The following is an 18,018-nucleotide window of genomic DNA, read 5'->3' on the forward strand; positions in this document are numbered from 1 at the left end:
ACAAAATTTCTGCGCAGGCTCAACTCAAGAAAAAGCATGAAGTTTGGGGCTCCCCAGACGGGTTTGTACCACGCAGTAGGGGGTGCCACAATGGTCAATTCAACATTTTTAGACAATTTGATTGCTGTCCGGTCCGATACAGTCCGGTAAAAATATCTTATAAGGACGTAAATTTCCACACTGTGCCCAAGGCTACGCCCATACAGTCCCGTGGGAATTTGGGAAGGGAGGGATATTGTTGTTGTTTACTAGTGACAAAAGTGTGGGAAACCCACGCGACTACACCGAGAGTTGTGACTTATTTGATCAAAATCGATCATAATGATTATTGAATAGATAAATAATTTGAAACAGTAGTCTAGTCTCCCCTAACTTTAACGCCGTGCTAATCATTAATTTAATTAAACACAATATATTTCCAGAGGTACATTGGAGGTGTGAGACACGGCATATTCGAATCAAGTTCTACACACTGACTGGTCTTTGCTTGAACATTGCGCTGCTGTCGCCACCATGGTGGTGGGAGCGAATGTTCTACATCAGTGGGGATTTTTTATTGCGATTCAGTTAATTAAATTTAATTTGATTGTCACGTTTTAGAGAGAGAGAGAACAAAAGCGTTGAGCTCAATCGCTAGGTCCTTCTATGGGATACGGATAAATGGTCGTTGAAATTTATGTCTTTGTTGTAGCTTCGTATATATCAATTTAGAATAGTGATTTCAAAAAACTGGCACACAATAATGCATTGATTTAAACAATCTAGTGACTTAAACTTCATTTGATGTTTTGCAAAAACCAAGGGGTTTCCAGCATCGTGTCAGACTGGTCACTAATCCGGAATTACTTGGAATTTGAGCAAGTAATTCTGTAATTCCGGATTTACTGAGTAATTCCTAATAATCCCAGTAATCCTGGTAATTCCATGATTCTTGTTTGTGAAAACATACTTCAGAAAATAATAAAATATTGAAAAATAACTGTTAAAAAGATAATTTCGATAAACCTTTTATGATTATATTTATTGCCTATTAATTTTCATGTAAGAATCCAAAGTTATAGCTAGTACGGAATCATTCGGATTTTGAGTAAGTAATTCAGTAATTCCAGAATTACTCCGCAATTCTGCAGTAATTCCTGTAATTCTGGAATTACCTAGTAATTCCGTAGTAATTCGAGTTATTCCATAGTTACTCAGTAATTCGTGTATTTCCCATCAATTCAAGTTAATCGGCAGAATGCATTTTGCTTTTCCTTGATGCCTTTTATGGCTGTAAGAAGTACAGAGCAGATTCGGAATGTCCGCAAATTTGGATGCTCTCTAATTCAAATGTATTCGGATGAAAAACAACTCAAACGTCAAAATCAGTTGTCAAACTGATGTTGATATTTACCCCATTATTCGACGATTTCCAAGTAGGGCGTCCAAGTTTCCCGGAAAACGGAAAAAATATATTATTTATTCCCGGGAAATATTTGTTATGTTTTTCAAGCTTTAAATTTATAGAATTAGCTCAATTCTAATAATATCAATCTAAACAAGGATAGCAGTTTTAAGATAGCTTAAAATTTTTTTTGCTGTTCTCTGTTGTGCTTTGAATTTTATATGCACCACATTTCAAATTCAAATTAAATAAGCATTTTGTAAATATTTTTTTTTATTATTTCTATATGACATGGCTAAAACAGCTTAAAAATTGGTTACGGATGTATAAAAAACAAAAAATACAACAAATAAAATGGTACCAATTTATGTAAATTTTTTGAAAAGTTTAAACATGTTAATTGTAATACTAATGTTTTTTCCAGGCCAATTTTAGATTTTTGTTTAATTCCGGGAATTCCCCGTACAACATATAAAAATCCCGGGAATTTTGTGCACTTTTGCCAAACACGTGGTTTTGTGCGTTTGACAACTGTCGAAGTTGACTTTATAGCTGTCGGCCACCATTGCTAGTACCAACCACTAGTGTCTTCTTTTTTTTATCTACAAGGACTTCGCCGCCCTGGGCTCCTAAGTGTATGAAAGTATGGCACGGAGCGACGGCGCCGAATACCCATATTTACACAAAGAATTTTAGAGCGCCCGCCGCGGGATTCGAACCGGCGACCTTTGGATTGTGAGTCCAGTGCGCGGTCCGATTGATCCACACGGGTGGGACAACGAACTGACAACTGTCATTCGATCCAATTCCAAAGACTTTTCTCAATATGCTGGAAGCTAGGCAGTAATTCCAAGTTATTTTTATAAATTTGAGCAATTATAAGTGATTTCTGGAAATCCCAAGTAATTCTGGGAAATCAAAGTAATTCATGACATATTGCCAGTAATCCTGGTAATTCCATTTAGACTGGTCAGTAATCCTTGATGCTGGAAACCCCTTGGCAAAAACGCTGTAAAAAGTAAAAAAAAAATGGATTCACAATCTGAGTTAACCTTTTTACAGTCGATTGATATGCATTGATCAAGCAATGATCATGATCAGGGGCGCCGACTCTGGGGGGGCACGGTACTTTTTGCCCCCCCTAAAATTTGGCTGGGGGGGCACCCCATACATTGTGCCCCCCCCAGAAATTATATCAAATTTAAAAAAATCACAGAAATAATTGAAAATAATATCTAAAACTTAAATGGAACATTGTTTGTACACACGGATAGAATTCTTGTAAGCGAATCCGTAAAATAGTTCAAAAACATTTGTTGTTTCCGAAATCGCTGAAATTTTTTGAACAAAATCGTTTACAATTTTCTGGATTTAGATGCATTTTTATTCTATGTCGACAACATTTTATCTATACCACTGTGCTCTCTAGGGCAAATCAGTAAGCTTAGTACAAGAGCACAGAGTCATCGGTAAATGATTTGAGAGATGTCGTCAACATAGATTTAACGGATTTGCTCATAAGATTTCTATCTGTGCATGTTGTTTCAAAAACAAAACCAATGTACTTTTTCCATAGCACTTCATCTACAATCAAACTTACGCAAACTCTTGAGAAAACAATCATCATGTTTTCAAACGCAACATTCAGCGATTTGCCATTGTAGATCAGGATTTAGCGAATATAAACTGAAACACTTTTCAAAATGGTCATTTGTTGACTGCTTTACATTTACAAAAATGCTGATAAATTCGATAATTTGAACGATTTGAAAAGATTTCAAATACATTTGTTAACCGCTAACCGTTCTATACCAATCTTAGCCGAAAAATACAATTGTTTCAAAAAAAGTAATTTTTTGAAAACTAGCGCATCGCTTTACTGAGAAACAGACAAATTAAAACCAAATCTGAGACAATTTCACATTATAATCTTAAAAAACACAAGTGTATCGCCTTCTGCCATTTATGTTCGATTTAAAAAAAAATAAAAAGGCTGTAGAAAATTTTAACTGCACCCTCAAAAAATATGCCGAAAAAAAAACAGGAAATCAGCATTATTGAGTATTGGGATTCCATTTTAAAACGTCAAATTCTTAAATTCTTAAATTCTTAAATTCTTAAATTCTTAAATTCTTATATTCTTAAATTCTTAAATTCTTAAATTCTTAAATTCTTAAATTCTTATATTCTTAAATTCTTAAATTCTTAAATTCTTAAATTCTTAAATTCTTAAATTCTTAAATTCTTAAATTCTTAAATTCTTAAATTCTTAAATTCTTAAATTCTTAAATTCTTAAATTCTTAAATTCTTAAATTCTTAAATTCTTAAATTCTTAAATTCTTAAATTCTTAAATTCTTAAATTCTTAAATTCTTAAATTCTTAAATTCTTAAATTCTTAAATTCTTAAATTCTTAAATTCTTAAATTCTTAAATTCTTAAATTCTTAAATTCTTAAATTCTTAAATTCTTAAATTCTTAAATTCTTAAATTCTTAAATTCTTAAATTCTTAAATTCTTAAATTCTTAAATTCTTAAATTCTTAAATTCTTAAATTCTTAAATTCTTAAATTCTTAAATTCTTAAATTCTTAAATTCTTAAATTCTTAAATTCTTAAATTCTTAAATTCTTAAATTCTTAAATTCTTAAATTCTTAAATTCTTAAATTCTTAAATTCTTAAATTCTTAAATTCTTAAATTCTTAAATTCTTAAATTCTTAAATTCTTAAATTCTTAAATTCTTAAATTCTTAAATTCTTAAATTCTTAAATTCTTAAATTCTTAAATTCTTAAATTCTTAAATTCTTAAATTCTTAAATTCTTAAATTCTTAAATTCTTAAATTCTTAAATTCTTAAATTCTTAAATTCTTAAATTCTTAAATTCTTAAATTCTTAAATTCTTAAATTCTTAAATTCTTAAATTCTTAAATTCTTAAATTCTTAAATTCTTAAATTCTTAAATTCTTAAATTCTTAAATTCTTAAATTCTTAAATTCTTAAATTCTTAAATTCTTAAATTCTTAAATTCTTAAATTCTTAAATTCTTAAATTCTTAAATTCTTAAATTCTTAAATTCTTAAATTCTTAAATTCTTAAATTCTTAAATTCTTAAATTCTTAAATTCTTAAATTCTTAAATTCTTAAATTCTTAAATTCTTAAAAAATTGATTGATCTATCAAATTTGAAATTTTCGATTTTTTAAAACATTGAATTTTATTGTTATTTCTTAATTTCTGGTTTTTTGATTATTTTTTTTTCTTAACATTCTTAACAAAAAATTACTACCCAAGAAGTAGTATTTTTTAACTTTTAATTTTTTTTATTTTTTTTTAAGAATTTTTTTAAACTTTAAATTTTTTTTATTTTGGAATATTGAATTTTGTTTATTTTTTTTCACAATTGCTGATTTGAACAATTGATGTTTTTTTAAATGTGTTTTTGTATTTTAAAATTTCTGGAGTTCTAAATTTTTGCTTTTTTTTAAGAATATTTGTATTGTTGAATTTCTAAATATCTGATTATTTTTATTATTGACTGTTACTTCTGGAAAATAAGTGAGAATATGCCAATGAGAAGGAATTCGCCTTCTAAATTCCTCCCAATTAACATTCTCAATCACGTTTTAATAAATTATCTTTTTCTAAAAAATAAAAGAAATAATAATATAAAAGAAACTTTAACATCTAATCGCCACTCTTACCTATCGATTTCGGAAAACAACCGTGCCCCCCAACGTTTTGGACTAGTTGGCGCCCCTGATCATGATCATATAAAACAAGCCTAACCCGACAAGCTTCGTTCTGCCTTTTTTCGTTTGTTGACGTTTTAGCTTTTTGCTTATTCAGCCTCCTGTGATCAAAATTTGATTTTACGAAACTTTTTTCATACAATTTGCCGATGCTCCGGAATCGGTTCCAGAGTGGCCTTAGTGTCAATAGTTAGCGTATAAACCTTCCTTGGGCTTATACAAACCCAACGCAACAAAGAGCACCTAGATCCGACGCTCCGTATTGAACAAACCCGTCGAAATTTTTTATATATATAGAATAGAAGATGTAAACTAATGTTTAGGTATGATCTACTTCATTATATTACCAAGCAAATAAAACAAGCAACTCCTGCTCAGAATTGCTGCCATTTCTCACCTCTAAAAACCACATGAAATATCCCAAAATCACTCAGAAGCCCGGCTGGGAATGTGTGGGAAAAAATGGTGTGTGTGTTCGTGTAAGTGTGGGTGTGTTTATTTGCAACAGTTTTCATGGGTAAAAAGTAGAAGAAGAAGAAGGAAATACTAACAGAAACACTGGCTTAGGAACACTAACGTGGGTTGGGATCTTCCCTCCATGCACAAGATTCTTGGTGAACCACAGCAGCTTGGTTTCGGCTCTTCTTCATTTTCTTTTCCGAAGTTGGGTCAAGGGTGGAACCAACCCCAAACGGGGGGTAAAACCTCAAGCTGTGATGGCAAAAGTTTGTAGCACTTTGAGTAGTAGTGTAACTCCTGCTGTGTATGCATGCACACAGCTTCCAAGTCATTCGATGTCAGTCACGTTCCATTCGGAGCAACAGGGCAAAAAACGAGGACATTGCCATTGATTAATCTACTTATTATGGTTCACACGTAGTTTGGCTGAGCCCTTTTTGGTCAGGGCCAGGAATATCAGATCTGTATGATTAAATTTGGAATGGATGTAACTACGGAAATAGAACGCTACATGAATGTTGAATGGCTTAACACGTTTGTCGTCGGTTGTCTAACGGCTGCTTCTTTTGGAAATAACACCACATTGCTGTTATTCAAAATGTATTCTTTGGAAATCTGTAGGATGAACCAATAAGATACATGTTTTTGTAGAGCTTCCATTTGTAGCAAAGCAAACTGGTTTACACTTTTCTGCTTCCAACAAAAATCGTAGGTTGACAAAGCTATGCGATTGGGATTCAATCTAGAATTCAATGACGTAGGTTTTCGAGAAAGAGGAACCACGAAAGTTTATCCCACGCATTTAATTTAAAACATGTATCACCTTCGAAATCCTACATTAAACTGTGTTTTTGCCGAAAATCTTCCCACATGATCAATACGAAGTATTCTTAGAGGATGGTTATCATCACGACTGATTGCTTAAATACTTATACGAAATTAATGAGGTTTTATAATTACCACTTTTCGAGGGTTTGTTTATATCCAGCCATGGCATTTTTTTAAGATTTAAGAGGCAGTATTTGTAGATTCTGCTCGGTTTGTTCCAGATGTCGTATCGAGGTGCTCCGATTTGGATGAAACTTTCAGCGTTTGTTTGTCTATAAAAGTAAATCTTTCCCAGTTCCTGAGGGGAACACCCGTGAAGAGTATCGGGGCCGGCATTTACAAAGCGGATTCAGTGGCAGTTTTTTGCTCAACTAATGTCAACATGTTAAGGTTAATGTTAACATTCCATAGGTCGCCTTCCTAAGGTGTCGTGATAAGGTCCAGTTTGTGACGATACACTACCTTCCCTTTACTAAGCAATCGAATCCAGAAGGGAAAAGATCACCAGTTGTGTTGGTCCGAGCCGGGATTTGAACCCCGATCTACCGCTTACGAGGCGGAAGCGTTACCACTAGGCTACGTGGCTCGGTCATATTTGTTTGTCTATACATGAAATGAACTCATGCCAAATATGAGCCCTCTACGGCAAAGGGAAGTGGGGCAGTTTTTCTCATAGATTTACGATTTTTCTATTACAAACTTCTTGGGCTACAGGGAAAAAGTTAACGTTGTAAAAAGTTTGTTATAGAAAAATCGTAAATCTATGAGAAAAATTGCGATTGAGGTTTTAAAATAGTAGTTTATGCAACAAGTTGCAAAAAGAGGATTTTTTCAGCACGAGTCGTACATTTATCCAACGAGGCCAACTCGGTGAACATCGTTGAATAAATGTACGACTCGTGCTGAAAAAATCCTCTTTTTGCAACTAAATACGACGAGTGCTGAAAAAATCAAGTTTTGCAACGAGTTCCATACAATTTTTTTTGCAATTTCGAAAAACACTCATTGAGTGAAATTTTAAGTCGAATTTTCATGTATTTTGTCAATAAATCGTTTAAATCAAAAAAATGTTGAAAGTGTTACTTTTCGAAACAAGTGCTGAAAAGTTCAACTTTTCAGCACCCATTTCAGTGCTGAAAAGTAGAACTTTTCAGCATTTATTTTGAAAAGTGTTGCTATTCGATTCTGTTATTTTTGGTACAGAAAAGTAGGCTATTTCGTCGTTCAAGAATGACAGGAAAAGTAAGTAGTTTCACGACGGAATTGCAAAAAAATCATTTTTTAACAGTAATTAGCAAAAGCTATGAGAAAAGTCAAACCAATCTTAGATATATATAGCACATTTTAAAGTGCTTCAAAACACCTTTCAAATGCATCTAAGAGAGTTGGAATTGATCAAGTTTTATGATTTTTGGACCTCAAACTTCAATGCCCGTTTTACCCCACTTTCCTTTGTCGTAGAGGGCTCGTATTTGGCATGAGTTCATCTCATGTGACAAACAAACGCTGAAAGTTTCATCCATATCGGAGCACATCGATATGACATGTTACATACTGGTGAAAAACTCGCTCTTAATTTTTCTGATGCTTTTCAAATCTAGTTGTGGCTCCTTGAATGTTCATCAGCAGAAACAAATTTTGACTACCATACTTCTTAGAAGACAATAAGAGGCAGTTATCTTAATAGCCCCCACTGCCCACCGCTGGCTGGCGAATGCGAGAAGAATCTGGTGAAAATTCTCCTTTGTAAGCATCATCCTTCACCACATCAAAAGGGCGGTAACTAGCAACGTGTTTTACATTTTTACCGCAAAAATTTTGTGCCATCGTTTGCCTTATAAGCAGAAGGACGGACGGTTTGTGGTCTTGGGAAGCTGGGAATGATGAAAATTTCAATTGTCTCTTCCGCTGAATTTAACGAAATATCCGCTAATGATTTGCCTTGAAATTGTTCGTTAGTGTGTTTTAATTTTCATTGTAAAAGTGCTGGAAAGATATACAGATGCTCATCAAAGCCAGAATCTATACAAATTGTGCATATTTTGGGCTGTACAAATTTATTAAACAGAAAAACTTATTTTATGATGACATTATACTAATCAAAATTCGTTTCTTTCTTTACAGGCTTCTTAAGAACTTTATCTATTTTCTTATGTAAGTATGACTATTTAAATTTAAAATTGAAAAAAAAACTTTTTTTCTGCATGGAGTAATACATGACGAAATGAGTAATTTTTTAAGCTTGTTATTGAGTGATTCCAGTTCAAATCGGGAATTTTTCTGGTACTTTTGTACCCGACCCTCTCTGATTTCAATTACACTTTTTAGACGTGTTATCCTAACCCTTTAAAAGCCATTTTTGTGTATAGGAGCCAATTGTACTCAAAAATGACATTTGAGAAGGGCGTAAGTTATTTTAATATTTTTGTATTTTGTAATTTAAAAATTACTGTATCTCGAAGCCGTTGCATCGTATCAAAAAGTGGTCAAAGTCAAACTTGTAGGAAATTTGATGGGCTTTCTGACAAAAATACACTGAAAGAAAAATACACGCCAATTTAATAAGAATTTTCATTTTTAAGTTTTAAAGATAAATTTTAAGGTGATGTCACGATTTTTTTTCGTTCAGTTTTTTTGTGAAAATAGCCTAAAATGTGACAAAAAGACTCACGAAAATGCAGGATGGTATGTCTCTCCTGAAAAAAGTACAAAAATCATTTACTAAAACTGTTTTTTTAAGTGATCTAAACGTCAAAATTTTCAAAAACCGATAGTGAGAATCGATTCTCCAGACAATTTTACATAAAAGTCTTAATATTGACCATTATCCTATGTCCAATCCTTGTAAAGATACAGCGGCTATAAAAATAAAAATGTTGAAAAAAATAGGTTTTTTGGTGTTTTTTGGCGATTTCTATTCGACAGACTTGATTTTTCAGTCTTGTAAATATTTTTACTGGAAAGCTCGTCCAATTTCCCATAAAATTGCATTCGACAGCTTTTCAATTGGATGTATGGGCTTACAGATATAAGCTTTATTACATTGCTCATAATTGAAAATAGAATATTTTTTTTTCAGTGTGGTAAAAACCTGAATAGTATATCAGCTTATGTAAATATTAAAACGAGTCAAATTGAAAAACTGTCTAAGGAAAACTTATGGGAAATTGGACGAGCTTTCCGATAAAAATATTTACGAGACTGAAAAATCAAGTGTGTCATATAGAAATCGCCAAAACCCACCAAAAACCCTATTTTTTCAACATTTTTATGTTTAAGCTGTATCGTCACAAGTATTGGACATAGGACAATGGTCAATATTAAGACTTTTATGTTAAATTGTCTGGGGAATCGATTCTCACTATCGGCTTTTGAAAATTTTGACGGTTAGACCACTTTTCAAAAAAAAAAAAACAGTTTTAGTAAATGATTTTTGTATTTTTTTTTGGAGAGACATACCACACGCCGTGGCGGAAGGTAATTATCAAGCTTCCCATGCGCCAGTGCCAACGCACACCGCGGGTTTGGTTTTCTCGCTTCGGTACGTGCCTGAACCCATTTGTGTATTGGTATCTTGGTACATCGTACCAGCGCACCACGACACTCTCGGCTCGCCTCATCGGTTTTGTGTCTGGCACTCACTCATGGCATGAACCCAGCGTGCCGTGGTACGCGCCGTGGTATTGAACCCGTTTTGTATCGCCAGCGCGTACCACGGCACGTACCTCGGCTCGTAACGAGTGAAGCACCTTGGCTCATATACCGGGTTCATGCCATGGGTGAGTGCCAGACACAAAACCGACGCGGCGAACCGAGAGTGTCGTGGTGCGCTGGTACGATGAACCAAAATACCCTCGGTTCGTGTGAGTCGGGTACGGGTGTAAACCGAACAAAGCAGGCGCAAAGCAAACCCGAGGTGCAAGTGAACCGCGTGTACCGCACGGTGCAGGGAAGCTTGGTAATTATTATTGAAATTGAATGTCCCTAAAATGTTTTTTCGTGGAAAGGTTGCTTAGGGGGTCCCTTTTCGATATCTGTGACCTAGAAAATATTTCACCTAGGGATTTTCGATTTTTTGTCATTTTCAGTTGTTTAACTGTATAAATGGAGGCGCACGGTACTTTTGGTTACTTTGCGGTTGCACAGCACCTCCCAAATGCTTTTAATTGCAATGGATACTGATCAAAGGGGTCGTACCGCAATAGATCAACTCAATGGTCGCAGTGGTTCTAAACCCAACAAAAAAAAAAAAAGGGGTCGTCCATGAAATATTTCACAATATTTAAGGCCCCACCCACCCTTACAACCCCCCCCCCCCCACCTAATCCCCCTAATTTATTTAACAAAGATAATAACATTATTTTTAGTATGCGGCGTCCATAAAGTATGGCACACTAAAATCAGCAAAAAATAACCCCCTCCTCCCTATGCCACACATTGTCACGCAACCCCCGCCCCCCTTGAAAAGTCCGGCACGTTTTGTAATTTGTTTTTTTTTTGACATTTTTACTTTTTTTAGTTCTGAGTTCAATCAATGCCTTGTATCATGTTTGATTAATGAGTTAAGCTTATCAAACATCAAATAACTTTTTTGTAAATATTTTAAGCCTGAATTTTATTTTTTTTTCTATTTCCAGTACCCTTGGTATCCTTACACAGTTAGTTGCATATACCTAGCTCGACTAATTTCAGCACAACCGATTAGCAGAAAAAAAAAACAAAATTTACGGTTGATTTGGCTGACGAGTGTTAGGTAGTGCGATTCTCGGCATACTGCAAAATAAGTTCATTGTGTTTTTACTGGATAAGGTACAACAAGTGCATTATTTATATAAAACATTTGAAATATCAGGCCTAAATAAATAAAATTGTTCGCTCTACAGCATTGCCTTGACGTTGTCGATTGCGAGATTCCTACTCGAAACTAGGTGTCCGAAGGCTTAATTGTTGAGGCAATTGCAAACCTCTTTTTACACCTTAGCTTCCATCCACCCCGGGATTCGAACTGACGACCTTTAGATTGTGAGTCCAACTGCCTACAAGCGACTCCACCGAGACAGGACCCAGGGAGACGACTCCTACACCTGGACTGAGCTAACGACATAACCTTTAGGTTATACCGGGACCAACATTTACTTCCCCGTCCGACGGAAGGCGTGATCAGACAAATCTCGTCTCGAAATATGCCACCGGGACCATCTGGGATCGAACCCAGGCCGACTGGGTGAGAGGCAACCACGCTTAGCCCTACACCACGGTTGTAAAATATTTACATAAAGTAATTCGATGTTTAATAAACGTAACTCATAAATCAAACATGATAAAAGGCATTAAGAAACAGAGTTGTTAATGATAGATATTATATACTTAAATCATTACTTACTTACTTGAATCATCAATCGTGATTTCAACAATAACAAAAATTAAAAACATATCCTATAAAAATGATAAGCTGTTAAATTGAACTCAGAATTATAAAATAAATAAAAATGTACAAAAAAACAAGATTAGGGTACAAAACGTGTCGTACTATTCAAGGGGGGGGGGGCGTAGTCAGCGTGACAATGTGTGGCATTGGGGGGAGGGGGTTATTTTTTGCTGATTTTAGTGTGCCATACATGATGGGGGGTTGTAAGAGTGGGTGGGGCCTTAAATATTGTGAAATATTTCATGGACGACTCCTTTGATCAGTATCCATTGCAATTAAAAGGATTAGGGAGGTGCTGTGCAACCGCAAAGTAACCAAAAGTACCGTGCGCCTCCATTTATACAGTTAAAAAACTGAAAATGACAAAAAATCGAAAATCCCTAGTTGAAATATTTTCTAGGTCACAGATATCGAAAAGTGACCCCCTTAGCTACCTTTCCACGAAAAAACATTTTAGGTACATTCAATTTCAATAATAATTGCCTTCCGCCATGGCGTGTACCATCCTGCATTTTTCGTGAGTCTTTTTGTCACATTTTAGGCTATTTTCTCAAAAATTTTGAACGAAAAAAAATCGTAACATCACCTTCAAATTTATCTTTAAAACTAAAAAATTTAAAATTCTCATAAAATTGGCGTGTGTTTTTGTTTCAGTGTATTTTTTTCAGAAAGCCCATCAAATTTTCTACAAGTTTGTCTTTGACCACTTTTTGATACGATGCAACGGCTTCGAGATACAGTAATTTTTAAATTACAATATACAAAAATATTTAAATAACTTACGCCCTTCTCAAATGTTATTTTTGAATCTAGTACATTTCCCCGAAACCCATATTACCGAAGGGACATTTCCCCGAATGCCACTTCCCCGAAAAGACACTTCCCCTAATAGTCATTTCCCCGAATTCCATTTACCCGAATTTCCCATTTCCCCTAATCGTCCACATCCCCGAATGCCATTTTCCCGAATGGGCCACAATCCCGAATGCCACTTACCCGATTAGTCATATCCCTGAATAGTCATTTCCCTGAACGCCATTTCCCCGAACGCGGTCAAGCCGAAATGCCCGGTGCCCCGGAGCGCGCGCGCTCCTGGGCACCGGGCATTTCGGCTTGTCCGCGTTCGGGGAAATAGCATTTTACAGTCGACTCTCTGCTTGTCAATATCCAAGGGACCGTCGAGGAAGAGAATCATCAGATTACAGAACGATGCAAAATGAAGACTCGATTGAAAATATTTTTTCTTGATACCCAGCTATGGGAGAGAATCATGGCAACGTCCATCAAACAAAAACAAACTAATGTCAAACACCCTTTAAAGCTTCGTTTCGCCAAGAAAAATGTCTATGCAAGCCATGAAAACTGAAATTATTGACAACCGGAAGAGATTTTTAAAGCAAACAGGGACTGAAGAATTCATCGATAGATGGAGAATTATTGATATCGAGAAGATGGACAGCCAGAGAGTCGACTGTATAAGAAAAAAAATGATGGCAATTTTTATCACATCAAACTACATATAATATTTCTTGAAAGGTTCGTATTGGCCTTGAATGATCAACTTTCTTTTTGGCTTCACTCAGAACAGACGTAGCATTTTAGGGGGGAAGGGGTGTTGGAAGGTTTGGTACTATTCATTCAAATACAATGAATATTGTTACAGACTTTATTTTCTCAAAACAAATACCTTTTTTTATAGACATGATAATAATAATGCAATAGAAGTTTTGTTATTTTTTTATGATTCAAAAACATACCGTGCGATTTTCGTAGTACCCCGTATCAGTAGAACCCCGTTCACACTGATCATTTTATTCGCATTGCTGGTTTGGGATTTGGCGAAAAGTATAATCAACAAAAATTTGTACCAGCCTTATGTACCTATTTGTTCGATTTTTGCGTTCTTGAACAAAATTTGAAAAATAAAATTCCTTGCAAATTTCTCAAAATCAACATCTAATCATGCCGTTGAATACAAATGTTAATTGAACAACAAAAAATCTAGTAATTGGGTCCTAAAATTAGGCTTAAATTTGTGATATTATTGTTCACAAGAAAAATAAGCTTTACTAAGTACAATGACCCTTTGAACGACCGCAAAGGATTTAAAATGGATTTTTAATTCAATTTCTAAAAATTCACTTCACGGCCCTTCTTGGCAGAAAAGCTCCTACTTGACAGCTCGATCCAGGGGGGCCATAGTTGATCCATCGAAAAAAATGTTGTCTTGTCAATAACTTTTTTTTTGCATAAAAATGAAAAAAAAGTTATCAGAAATGGTTTTTAATCGTGTTTCTTACCGTTGTTCATAAAAATTGACAAAGGGCTTTACTACCCAATTTACAACATTTAATCAACAGCGAGATCAACAGCATACCCGAAAAAGCTGTTTGTTCGGTAAAATTGAGAAAGAAAATAACTGTTAGTCATGGAAAAAGGCTTTAGCGAAAATGATGATTAGGGGATATGCTAATTCGGGTAATTTTAAATTTAAATAAACGGCAATTGGCGTAAGTGTCATTTCAGGGAAATGGCATTCGGGGAAATGGCCGATTAGGGGAAATGGCATTCGGGGAAATGGCCGATTAGGGGAAATGATATTCGGGAAAATGGCATTCGGGGATGTGGCTGATTAGGGGAAGTGGTATTCGGGGATGTGACCAATTAGGGGAAATGATTTTCGGGGAAATGGCATTCGGGGAAATGTCATTCGGGGAAATGAGCTAGACCCGTTATTTTTGAGTACAATTGGCTCCATATACACAAAAATGGCTTGTATAAGCCTAGGATAACACTTCTAAAAAGTGTCATTGAAATCGGGGAGGTTCGGGTACATGGGAATCGAACCCATGAGCATCCGCTTACAAAGCGGACAGCGTAACCATTCGGATAAGCCTGCTGCCATTATTTATATCTAACGTAAAAAAGTATTAGAAAAGTTGTGTTTAAGGCTTTGTTTATGTAAAAAAATATTTGATTTTGATTGTATTTTTTGTTGCCTCAAAAACTAAGAATACCATGTTTGGTGACATAAGAGAAAACTATATATTGTAGAAAATGGATGGATAAGTAAAACTTTTCCTAATAAATGTCTACAGGATATTTCAACTTTATATCGTGATATCTCAAGAAATATTCAATTTACCCTGAGGTTTTGATTGAATTTTATGTAAAAAAGATAGGGGTGGCCGGGTGGCATTTTCTCAAAAGAAAAAAAACAATTTTTGATTTTTTTGTATCTTCTAGACAGCAACTTATAACTTTTGAGCCATATGAATTTTTCACTACACTTTTAAATGTAAAATATTGGACCTCTGTTCTGGTTGATAAGATACAATGGATAAAAAAAAAAACAAACAGGAAATTATTATTAGTTGTCAAAGTCTAAGAGACCCTCATTTTAATTTTTTTTCTTCTTAAAATTATTTTCATTTTTTTCTTCTTAAAATTATTTTTATTAGGTCATTTTCGGTGCTGAGACCTGTGCCCCCATTTTCTATTGTCAACATCTCAGCAACTTATGGTCAAATTTTCAAAACTAAAAATTGAAACATTTTAGAAATTTTTTGATGTTATTGGAAATATATATATATATATATATATATATATATATATATATATATATATATATATATATATATATATATATATATATATATATATATATATATATATATATATATATATATATATATATATATATATATTTATATATATATATATATATATATATATATATATATATATATATATATATATATATATATATTGATGTTATGGTACCAAATTTTTTGTATTTAAAAGACGCAACTTTTGGTACCCAGACATGTATAGGTCATCGCTGAAATTTTAAAGTTATCGCAGTTTTAGTGAAAAAAGTTGATTTTTTGCCGATTTCGTCATTTTCCGGTTTTTGCGCGCGGCGCGTCGAAAAACACGGATTTTATTTTCAAAAAATCATATCTCGGAATCCTGTTAATGAACTCCTCCCATTTTTTAGTATGTTATGTAAAAATGTCCGGGGAATCCGATAAAAATATTTCCAGACATAGGCTCTTTGGTCCAGACACCGTCAAAACGGCATTTTAAAGTTTCATTCGACCTTTTCATATGTTAGGCTACATTTTTGAAACTTCTTACTATTTTTCTTTGAAAGGCCAACTTATCACCTTTCATTTGCGTATAAGACAATTGAAATCGGTTAAAATTGCGAGGAGTTATGATTTTTCGAAAAAAGTGGTTTTTGCGAAAATCGACGAAAATGGCCATTTTTCAGACCACCCTAATACGCCGTAGGTCACCCTAATGGCCAAACAAAAAAATACGGGTCTAATTATTTCGGCCAGGGAACCCTCAGAAAAATTTTGAGCCCGATCCGAGCACTTTTGTTTTTTTCCATGCTGTTTTCGTGGGGAATTGCTGTATATATATATATATATATATATATATATATATATATATATATATATATATATATATATATATATATATATATATATATATATATATATATATACAGCAATTCCCCACGAAAACAGCATGGAAAAAAAACAAAAGTGCTCGGATCGGGCTCAAAATTTTTCTGGAGGTTCCCTGGCCGAAATAATTAGACCCGTATTTTTTTGTTTGGCCATAAGGGTGGCCTACGCCGTGTTAGGGTGGTCTGAAAAATGGCCATTTTCGTCGATTTTCGCAAAAACCACTTTTTTCGAAAAATCATAACTCCTCGCCATTTTAACCGATTTCAATTGTCTTATACGCAAATGAAAGGTAATAAGTTGGCCTTTAGAAGAAAAATAGTAAGAAGCTTCAAAAATCTAGCCTAACATATGAAAAGGGCGTATGAAACTTTAAAATGCCGTTTTGACGGTGTCTGGACCAAAGAGCCTATGTCTGGAAATATTTTTATCGGACTCCCCGGACATTTTTACATAACATACTAAAAAATGGGAGGAGTTCATTAACAGGATTCCGAGATATGATTTTTTGAAAATAAAATCCGTGTTTTTCGACGCGCCGCGCGCAATAACCGGAAAATGGCGAAATCGGCCAAAAATCAACTTTTTTCACTAAAACTGCGATAACTTAAAAATTTCAGCGATGACCTATACATTTCGGGGTACCAAAATTTTCGTAATTAAATGACGCAACTTTTGGTACCCAGACATGTATAGGTCATCGCTGAAATTTTGAAGCTATCGCAGTTTTAGTGAAAAATGTTGATTTTTTGCCAATTTCGTCATTCTCCGGTTTTTGCGCTCGGCGCGTCAAAAAACACGGATTTTATTTTCAAAAAATCATATCTCGGAATCCTGTTAATGAACTCCTCCCATTTTTTAGTATGTTATGTAAAAATGTCCGGGGAATCCGATCAAAATATTTCCAGACATAGGCTCTTTGGTCCAGACACCGTCAAAACGGCATTTTAAAGTTTCATACGCCCTTTTCATATGTTAGGCTAAATTTTTGAAACTTCTTGCTATTTTTCTTTGAAAGGCCAACTTATCACCTTTCATTTGCGTATAAGATAATTGAAATCGGTTGAAATGGCGAGGAGTTATGATTTTTCGAAAAAAGTGGTTTTTGCGAAAATCGACGAAAATGGCCATTTTTCAGACCACCCTAACACGGCGTAGGTCACCCTAATGGCCAAACAAAAAAATACGGGTCTAATTATTTCGGCCAGGGAACCCCCAGAAAAATTTTGAGCCCGATCCGAGGGCTTTTGTTTTTTTCCATGCTGTTTTCGTGGGGAATTGCTGTATATATATATATATATATATATATATATATATATATATATATATATATATATATATATATATATATATATATATATATATATATTATATATATATATATATATATATATATATATATATATATATATATATATATATATATATATATAAGCAATTTGGAATCAAGACTAACATTTCCAAAGGGCGTAATATTGAATATTTGGCCCTTTGAAATCCATAGAACAAAGAGCAAATTTTGTATGATTTGAACCAACTACTAATAACTAATTATTGAAATTTTTCGTGAGAGAACCACGTAATTATGAAAAGTTAGGATAGTCCAATCATTTGATTTTTGGACGATTTGCAAAAGAATCTTAAACTTAGCAGATCGCAAATTGATGGAAATATGGCCTCATCATATAATA

General features: G+C 34.1%; 1 protein-coding gene across 1 annotated transcript in view; it reads left to right on the top strand.

The window, feature by feature from the left end:
• The window catches only part of LOC120430005 (uncharacterized), a 238,338-nt gene that overhangs the window by 34,337 nt on the left and 185,983 nt on the right, over positions 1-18,018 (top strand). Inside the window, 1 exon segment of the mRNA XM_052709458.1 lies at positions 8,546-8,575. The gene's annotated coding sequence lies outside the window, so the exon portion shown is untranslated.

The sequence above is a fragment of the Culex pipiens genome, chromosome 3, assembly GCF_016801865.2.
Source record: "Culex pipiens pallens isolate TS chromosome 3, TS_CPP_V2, whole genome shotgun sequence".
Taxonomy (NCBI): Eukaryota; Metazoa; Arthropoda; class Insecta; order Diptera; family Culicidae; genus Culex; species Culex pipiens.